We start from the raw sequence: 10,382 nt of genomic DNA, 5'->3' as shown, positions 1-10,382 counted from the left end.
TCAGTTATTTTTTATTTTCCTTTCTTTTATTGTTTTGTTGTTGTTGTTGCTGTCGCTATGATTTTATGATTTGAATTGTTGTTACAGACGTGTCCCAACGGGTTGTTTTTGAGTAATAATGACAAGATTCATATGTTTAATTTATTTCGGATTTTTTTATTCTCATAGTGATTCCATTAAAGTAAATTCAAGTTAATTATTTTGTTTGGTAGTGTTGTAAAAATAAATTAAAAAATATTTTTAAGTATTTAATTATATAGTTAAAAATTAAGAGAATAAAGACTAATTCTAATAGGTTAAAATATTAAAGGATGATGAGATAAAAAAAATCTAATTTCATAAATTATTTTAGATAAAATAAATAGAAAATAAAAAAATAGGAATCAAATATAATAGATAAAAAATAAAAATAAAAATAAATCAATTTTATAAATTATTTCAAATAAAATAAATAACATTCAAAATAATAGGAGTCCCAATAAATAAATAAAATAGTTAAAAAAATAGCAAGAGAAAAACAAATAACAATTAAAATAATAGGAATAAAAGTTGGTATAAAAATCAAATTAAATCAAATTCTAATGGAAGAAATTGAAAAAAAAATTCAAAACAAAATATATAACAATCAAAAGATTAATGATCAATTTTGATATGATTAACGAATAATAATATATAATAATATATTTTTTATTTTTTCATAGTTACAGAAAAATATTTTCCGTCTAAAAATACATTGTTCATAAAACAAACAGGGTTAATGTCTTAGTCCGGGTTAGTCTCTTACCATAAAAACATGTGTATTAAACTTATCCCGGTCACCGAGTCAACTTATTCAACTCACTCTTAGATGAGGCCAGGTATTTAAGAAAATTGAATACAGAGTGACCTAATTTAATCGATAGGTTTAATAGGTTAGTTCACAATCCCATTAGAATGATAATTGATTTTTTATTTTAAAAAATAAAATAATATTATTTTAATTTTAAAAATAAATGTTTTTTATATTGATCATCCCAAGCTCGTAAGTTTAATTTCATGTCTCAATTAGTCCATATTAGTCTTGCATATCATAGAGGCACATGTATTATAAATGTCCTGGCTTGTTAGGTTACCCCCCGATTAACCCATTAATTGATGGGATCAAGTGCCTAAGGAAAATCAACACGGAGTAACATAGTTTATCTTGGTTTAATTAGCAAGTTAGTTTGTGACCCAACAGGATCGGGATTTATTTATTTATTTATTTTTAAAATAATAATATTATCTTAACTTAAACAAATTAAACCAATTTTTTTAAATATTAACTTAAATTTACTTATCAAATTTGTTGCCGCTTGATGAGTGAGTTGGATTTGATTCCTATGCAGTTAAAGTGAACTACTTAAGACATGTCATATTTTTTTACTTAGTCGTGCCCTCTTGTTTTTAAAAAATAAAATAAAATACGTTTAAAACTATTGATTATATTATACTCCAAAGTTATATAATTTACATAACTTTGGAATATAATGTGAAATCAAGACTTGGTTGAGGTTGAATAGTGTATGCAAATTGAATTTGGTTAGATTAGGAATGATTAACTTAGAATAGATTGGATTCACGCGTACTTCAATTAGCTCGACTTGCAATGGAGTGTGATGGAATTGGTCATACCAAATACGATACAAGTTTTTATTTCTATTAGAATATACACACTAGTTTATTGCCATTGTTTTTAACAATAATAATAATAATTTTTGTTGTAAAATTCATGATTTCAAAAATATTGTTCTAAATTATATATCTTATTTAGCCACTGCAATTGTACAATAATTTATACCGGCTTTCCTCTATGTTATTTTTTTTTTCAAGTTACAATACGGTTAAGAACTCATTAACTATGAAGGAGGTAACTCAACTGGTCATGTTCTAGATTTGCTTTCTAGAGATTACTAGTTCGAGTCTCACAAACCTCAGAGCCACTGGAGGCTTACATGGTGGTTAACTTTAAGGTCCATGAGATTAGTCGAGGTCCGTATAAACTGGTCCGGACACCCACGTTAATAATAATAAAAAAACTCATTAATCATCCAACTATTCTGCCTATATTGCTTGTGATCACATTCGTGTGTAATTCATGAAATTTCCACCCTTCATGTTCATGAATGAATTGTGTACAAATTCACCAATCGTAGAAAGTAAAATCATAATCAATTCATTAAAAAAAAAAGAAAAAGAAAAGGGGGGCTTTTCTGTACGTTTTGATTTTTAGGTTTCTTCTCAAATTAATAGTTAGCCGAATGAAAGTGTGATTAATGAATAATTTAACTGTGGATTTCATGCTTGTCCGAGTGATGAAGAACAAGTATCTCTACGTGCAATAATCATTTCTTCCCCTAATGATGTAATATAGTTGAAATCAATGGAATGATTGTGACCATTTGTAACAAGCTCCAAGAAATTTTTTCCTGGAAAACTGCAATTTCAGAGTTTAATTTTTAATTTTTTTTAACTCTTAACCTTTTATTTTACTTGTCTATATAATTAACCTATAATTTTCTTATTTAATCGGTGTCTACAGGCCCTACTTGTAATTATTAAAAAAAACTATAAAAATAATTAACCTCTAATTTTTTTTTAGTGCCTTGTCATTTATTTTTATCTATTTAAATGATTAGCCTCTTCTCTTTTTTTTTTTTTTTTTAATTCGAGTACATTTTATCATTTGAGGTTTTAAAATGCTAGCATGGCCCGTGTTTACTGTCACGTAGCTGTTATGCGCTAACATGTGGTAAAAGTGATTCCTGTTTAAAACTATTAAAAAAACAAAAAACAATAAAATAAAAGATTCCAAAAATCACAAGAAGAAGAAGAAGAAGAAAAAGCACAAGAAAAGGAAGAAGAAAGGAAAATGAATTAAATAGGCGCATAATGATTTATATTTTTTTTTTTGTAAATTTCTTTAGGTGTTTTTCAAAATGGGATCTGACTGTATTTTAAAAAAAATTAAAATTACTTTTTAATTAAAATTAATTTTTTTAATGTTTGTGGATTGTTTTGATGCTGAAAATAACATTTAAAAATTAAAAAAAAAACTATTTTAATATATTTTTAAGTAAAAAATAATATTTATTATACTTCTAAACATGGAATTCATGTGTGTGGATGTAATTTTGTTTTTTTCTCGACAAATAATTAGAATGAGATCATTTTTATGTCATAATAGTACATAATGATCATGTGTTAGTAAATATGATCATGATTTAACAGTTTCAAATGATAAAATTAACTAAAAAAAAATCAAAAATTTAATCAATTAAATAGTTAAAAATTAAAAGCTGTGCGCTAAAATTATGATTTTCTCTATGTTTTTTTATTAATAATTTCAAACAATAGTCACTTTTTATCACGTATCGGAGGGTGCAAATCATGTCAACATTTAACAATTTCAGTGACGTAATGCAATCAGATAAAAAAATAATATTTATAGATCAATTACTAAAATAAGTAAAATATATAATTAGATACTCGAATAAAATAAAAAATAAAAATCGGGCATTGAAATTTCAGTTTTCTCTGATTTTGGTCCTCACGCAAACATGTCATGCGAGGTTGCATTTTAAATGACCGCTAAGCAAAGGTTCGAAAGAGCGTAGAAATTAAAAGTACGAAGAAAGAAAAAGGCGCGTTACGGTCCACAAGGCCTTTTTCTCCTCAAGCATGCGCGTCCAGTAAATAAAAAAATAAAATAAAAAATTAGGTGTTATTTCTATTATTGCTTGCTTCTTCTTCTTTTCTTTTACTGTAATGCATAGTTATAAAATTCAATTTGTATGAGGCACGAATCATATATTGGAAGGATCAATTTCTAGAAGAAAATGAATTTAAGAAGCATCGAAACAACATTGCTATGATAGAATAAATTTTCAAATAATATAAAATAAAATTAATTGATGGATAAATTTTGATTTTTCATCAAATCAGTTGAATTTTTCTTTTATTTTTTTTTAACCCTGCTAGGCCGGTCGGTTTTTTTTAAAAGAATATCCAAAACAAAAGAAAAAAAAAGAAAAAGTTTGTGTTAAGACCCTGTTTGTTTTTGTGTTTTAAAAGCGTTTTTGAAAAAAAATAAATTTTTTTTATTTTTTTCTTTAAATTAATATTTTTTTGGGTGTTTGTAGATCATTTTGATATGCTGATGTCAAAAATAATTTTTAAAAAATAAAAAAAAAATATTATTTTGATACATTTTTAAATGAAAAACACTTTAAAAAACTACCACAACTAAATTTTCAAACACGTTCGAAGAATCTATAAACAATAGACTTTGAGGAATGTGTTATCAAATAGAACTTTTGAAATTATTTAAGAAATACTAAAAAAAAATATATTTTCTAGAATGACAAATTCATAATAATTTACTCAAATTCCAATACATTGCTCGTCAAGAGACTTCGGCAGAGAGCAGAAATGAGCCCACCCTCGGAAAATTAAAATACATAAATCAAAGTCTACGAGTATCAACTCAGGAATGCTATCATTTATTGCTTATTTGAACTGCTATAAAAATAATAATAATAATAATAATAATAATAATAGAGACCTAACCTATTTATTGTATGGTCCAAGATGGGAATTCTTTAAATCTGTCTCGGAAACATTCTCCACCTAATGTTCCGAAGGATCTGCAGAGAACAATTCAATGTGTCCTCTGGCTAATTTTATTATTGATTGAATAAATTGCAGAGGACAAGCTAGACAAGTTCCGACCCTCCAAATCAATTCGATTGCCGCCTTGCAAGCATTTTGTAGCTCTTGAAGAAATTTGAGAGGACAACGGTACATTATTATAAGTAAACATGAATCTACATACGATTTTACATCTTTTTTTTTTTTTTTGCCGATTTAATTTGGTCATGGAATATTATAAGATAACCCAATCTAGATGGTCAATTGCACTTGTTAAATCATGTACGAGATGTTGATTTAATTGATGGGACTGGCCGGTGTCGATTGGAATAGTTTGGAATCGTTTTTGGGTTTGTTTGGCAGTGTGGTTGCGGTTACTTTTCAAATAGTTTTTCGTGCCAAAATGCATGCCAATGATATTTTTTTTATTTTTTAAAAATCATTTTTGACATCAGCACATCAAAATGATTTGAAAACACTAAAAATATATTAATTTGAAGTTAATAAAAAAATAAAAAATTTTCAAATTTTATCAAAAGCGCTTTTGAAACGCAGAAACAAACATGCCCTTTCACTCGTGTATTTTTTTTAAAAAAAAATGGTTGCAAGATTTTAATTTTATTATATTAAAATGCATTTATTCTGAAATAGGTATTCAATGTATCATTTATTATTATACATTAAGTTAAAAGGCATTAGTGTTTTAATATGCATTTATCCTAAATAAAATGATTGTTTTGCTCTTAAAAAATCAAAGAATTGAACACACACGGGAGTAAAATTGTATTTTTATATATTTATTGTACAATGTAATTACATCCATGTTCTTGAAAGAAAAAAAAATACAACTAATGTCTTAGGGTTGTTTTTGAATTTTCAAATTTTTATACAGTTGTAATTACAACATAGCCTCTAGGATCAATTCTTTTTTCTTCCTAAGGTCAAGAGATACTTTTGGTTTTTTAACCTCGGTTTTCTTGCGTTTATCTCGTGGGATCAAGAATGTTCTAATCTTTCTATAATTTAAAAAATATATATATATTAGTACGTGCGGAGCCTCCTTGGTGGTTGTTGGTAACCTTTCGGAGCGATGTCCAAATCAGCGCGCAACCTTCTACAACACGTGTCGACATTCATGGCATGGAGGGGCTTAGACGACAATCCTTCCCCTCTCCTTTTTTTTATCTCGTCTCCGCATCAAAAATGTGTGTTGACCTTGTAAAAATACAAAGTGGTCTTCAATCTTCTAATTATATCGAATTTGATTTATTGTTTTTTTAATTTTATCACTGTCATTTGATTTTTTATGTTTTTTTATCAAATTTGATCCCGTTCTTTTGATTCGTGTTTTTTTGGCTTTTAAATTTTTTATGAATGGATTTTATTTTTCAATTTTATCCCTAATCATTTGGTTTTAATTCTTTTTTTTTTGTTGAGTTTTATCCTATGATTGCAAATTCTTTTTTTTAGTTATTTTATTGATTATTTTTTTTGGTAATTTCATCATTCATTATTTAGTTTCATTGAATTTTTATATAATATTTGATGTTTATTTTTTTATCATGTTTTTAAAACCCAACCCGAGAGTTATCATAATTTGAATATTTTTTTTATATTATAAATGAAATAAATCAAAGACGAGGAAGGGTTATACACTTGATGTCCTGAAAAATAATTCCTTGGTGATATAGAGTGACCGTGTTTAATAATACTACCTCCTGTAATTCATATCCAACTTGCATTATATTTTTTTTTAAAATACATTTTTAGATGAAAGATAATATAATTTTTAAATTTAATGAAAGGGCACTTGATAGCACCATTTCATTTCTTTTGTATTATCGTCTACTAGCCTCTCGCTCCCCTTGCAGAGCACGACAAAGGAACCGGTCACAAGGGGTGTCGTAACAGACCAGTGCACTGCATCCACGTCAGTCTCACTCTATGCACACGTTGGCATTGCCGCCTTGAAAAAAATGAAAAACAACCAAATTAGCCTCTTTTGGCTCATAATTACTTAAAATACCACCATCATTTTTGCTTCAAACCCTTTCTTTCTCTTAAAAAATAAAATAAAATGGAATTTTATGGCACATATCTACGTTACTTTATATTTATTTTTTATCATATAAATAAAGATGAAATTTGAACTCGTGATCGCTTGATTATCAAAACTCTGAACTATATCAAATAACCATCTCAACCAATAACTTAAACTGTCAAGTGAGATTCCAAGATATGATTTATATTATTCTTCAACCTCTCCTATTCTTAATTGAGGCAAATTCAACCTAATTAATATTCCAAATGATATTCCCTTGAACCCAATCCACTGGCCAATATATTTTAATTTAACTGGCATCAATAATTTCCTTATTCTCAATAAATATTAAATTCAAATAACTGGTTTATAAGAAAAAAATAGAAATAATAATTCAATGATAAGATATTTAGTCACCAACCATTTAGCAAAGGAAACGCAAAAGAATAGTATTTCTATAGAACGATGGGTCCTCTTCGTATGATATCTTTCCACTGCTGCTCATAACCTAAAGACAAACGAAGAACTCTATGAATCATGAGACTCTTCTAGCTCCTCTCCTAAATCTTAAATATTTGAAGATTCAGTATTATTAAACTAACCCAACTCGACATGTTAATCCAGTAAATAATCCAAGGATGTCACAAATGAACAAAAGCAAGAGGAGTTCATATAAAATGTGTCTAGTGGCTAGCCTGCTGCTTAGTTTTTATCATTTTGACTGCTTGGAGTGAAAAATCCTATGTTATTATTAAAGAGAAAAAAAACAAGAAAAATTTGTACAATGATGACATTAAGAATGTGATTAATAAAAAAAAGTTACTACTAGATTAAGTTATTATTATGATTGACCACATCTGTACTTGGAAAAGCTTGATCTGACAAGTTTCCTTGCTGATTCGAAAACCAGAAGAGCTAGCAAACTAAGGTGTGTCCGGCAGAGTTTATGTTTTTATTTTTTTAGTGTTTTATAAAAGTATTAATTTTTAATTTTAAAATTTCATGGTGGGGTGTCCCTCGAGTGGTTACCATGGCCAAACCCCCCATCTTCTCCAGCAACGTAGCTCTCTGTATGTGAAAGAGGACAAAAAGAAAAGGGAAAGCTCAGGCAATGAGAGACATGGAAACAAGATGATGTCGCGGAGTCCATAGCAGTAAGGAGAGCACTCAACCCATGAAGCCGTCATTTTCCTCGTCAAATGGGAGATGGTGAAGATACAGACACAGAGGGAGGCAGAGATACCCTCAACGACTAATTTATATACGATAAGGAGAAGACATTTGAAAGCTAAGTTAACCTTGATTTCAACGTTATATTTTCTGTCAGATATGGACATGCAATTATTTTTCTTCCAAATGCAATCAATTATTTGCATGCTGGACCAATTACGGTGTTAGTTGGCTTGACTAATGACTACGGTCTGTTCATCAGCTGTTCTTCGTATTTCATCTTACTTGAGGATTAAGCGAAGATTTTACCTTCTTTTTAGAGACAAATCCTCTCTTTTATAAAATTATCTTCCTCTCTTTTAGATTTACAGGCTGTTAGGGGTCGTGTTTCTTGGCTGGTGGCCAGCACCGAGTCCTCTTCTTTCTTCCTTTTCCTCTCCTTTTCTAATTAATTAATATTCCAGGAGGAGGAGGTGATTTAATCGCAGGAATCTGATGGTTTTTTTAGTTTAAATAATCTGATATTTATGTTCTTTTAGCTTTAGAATCTTGATTCTAACATCATGTTATCAGTTATTGAGGCTTTGAACCATTTTTTTAATGGGTTTTATTTTTATATTTGTTTTTGAAGATTTTTTCAAGCATCCATGACTGCTACATGTATTCAATTGTAATATAATCCTTGGAGATTAATTTTTTACTCGAAAAAAACCAATTGAAAATCCATAAAATGAAACGAACAAGTTGGTACACAAAGAATCAATAAATATTGATATATAGTTTAAAATATCAAATATCTTGTTTACTTTTCATACTTTTGTTTTTTTGCCTGTTTTGTGAATTTTATGATGTATTAAAAAATGAGTTTATTCCTCTTTTGATCACTTTGATCCCCGACCGACCTCTTCTCGAAAAACTAGACTCACCTCACCTGAGCAATGCAATTTTTTCCGAGTCTTGATGGGATGAAGTTGCTAAATATTAAACTAGGACAACTGATGATGCTTCATTCATGGTTGAAAATACTGGATTAAAATTTGAATAGATTCAATTAAGGGGACAAGTTTCAGAAAACACGGGGGGCAATTGTCTAGAAAAAAAGGGGTAAAATTGAACTCAGGGTATGTTTGTTTTTTGAAATTCAGTTACTGAAAAATCATTTTTCAAACTTTCCTGTGTTTGTTTGATATTAGAAAAGTTGGTCAACGGAAAACACTTTTCAGTCAAAGAAAAATTTAGCTTGGTTTCCAGGAAAGTGTTTTCCTAAAAAATTTGGACGAAAAAAACTTTCCGGAAGTTGTGAATAATTTAGAAATGTCATATTATTTGCTGATTATATCAAATTTGGTCTTCAAACTTTTGATTGTTATATATATTTTGTTTTGAATATTTATTTTTCAATTTCATCTTTTAAAATTTAATTTTTATATTAACTTTGGTCCTTATTTTTATAATTGTTATTTGTTTTTCTCTTATTATTTTTCATGATATAACCAAATACTGGAAATTATTTTTTAACTTATTTTTCATTACATTACCAAATATCAAAAAATAATTTATTTTTTTAAAATTTATTTTTTTTTAAAAAAATATTTTTCCGCAAAAAAATAGGGTTTAAAAACATAATGATGGTGATTATGAGTTTTTTTAGACAATTGAGGGTAGTTCCCCCTTCACTCACTGAATCTCTGCCCTATGCCTATAAGCATATATTGATTAAAACCCAGAGGAAACTAGATTCTTCGCAAAAAGAAAGGTGATGGGTGTCAGGAGAGTTGAAAAGTATGCCGCAAAGGAGGCCTTAAAAGTAGATTGCCACATGCATCTAAAGTGAAAAAAGTTTCCACCATCGTATAATTATTACTAGCTGAAACTTTATCAGAGGTAGGGCAGGGATACAGATGGAGAATTCCACTCTCAATTTTTTTTAACTAAAAAAAAACTCTCAATTAAGTCGTCCCATCCATAGTTATCATGGATTCCATCCAAAACCGTGCCTTCCTTATTTAAAGAATAAAACTGATGTAACAATTTGTTTGGAGGCAAAATTGGTTGCTAATCCAATAGTTTGGAGGCATTTTTGAGGTTGTCTTTTTTGTTTTTGTTTGGACGACTCAAGTTGAATGCCGCCACAGTATACCTAGTTGAAGTGCAAGTGTGCAGCTTGTGCGCCATGGAGAAAGTGAGCACGGGTTCAAAATCTGGATTTAAATTCCTATAGTCATGTCATTATCATGTTCAGACATGTTATACATCAAACGCTTGTTGGTAGTAGAAAGACATGTGGGGAGTAATCAACAGTAGGAAATTTCTTGACCCTCTGCCCTCATATCAAGTCATTTTCACTGTTACTTGAAGAAATTCGGTGCCCACTATGCTTCCCTTTAACATAAACTACAAACAAATGGACTGGACTAGCAGGACTCCCAGCTCTTGCAGGCATGGTTGTAAAGATATGTGTGGAGTAATCAGCAGTAGGAAATTTCTTGACCTCTGCCCTCAT

Source organism: Populus trichocarpa, chromosome 14 (assembly GCF_000002775.5).
Source record: "Populus trichocarpa isolate Nisqually-1 chromosome 14, P.trichocarpa_v4.1, whole genome shotgun sequence".
Classification (NCBI taxonomy): Eukaryota; Viridiplantae; Streptophyta; class Magnoliopsida; order Malpighiales; family Salicaceae; genus Populus; species Populus trichocarpa.
Note: the sequence above shows the minus strand (reverse complement) of the source record.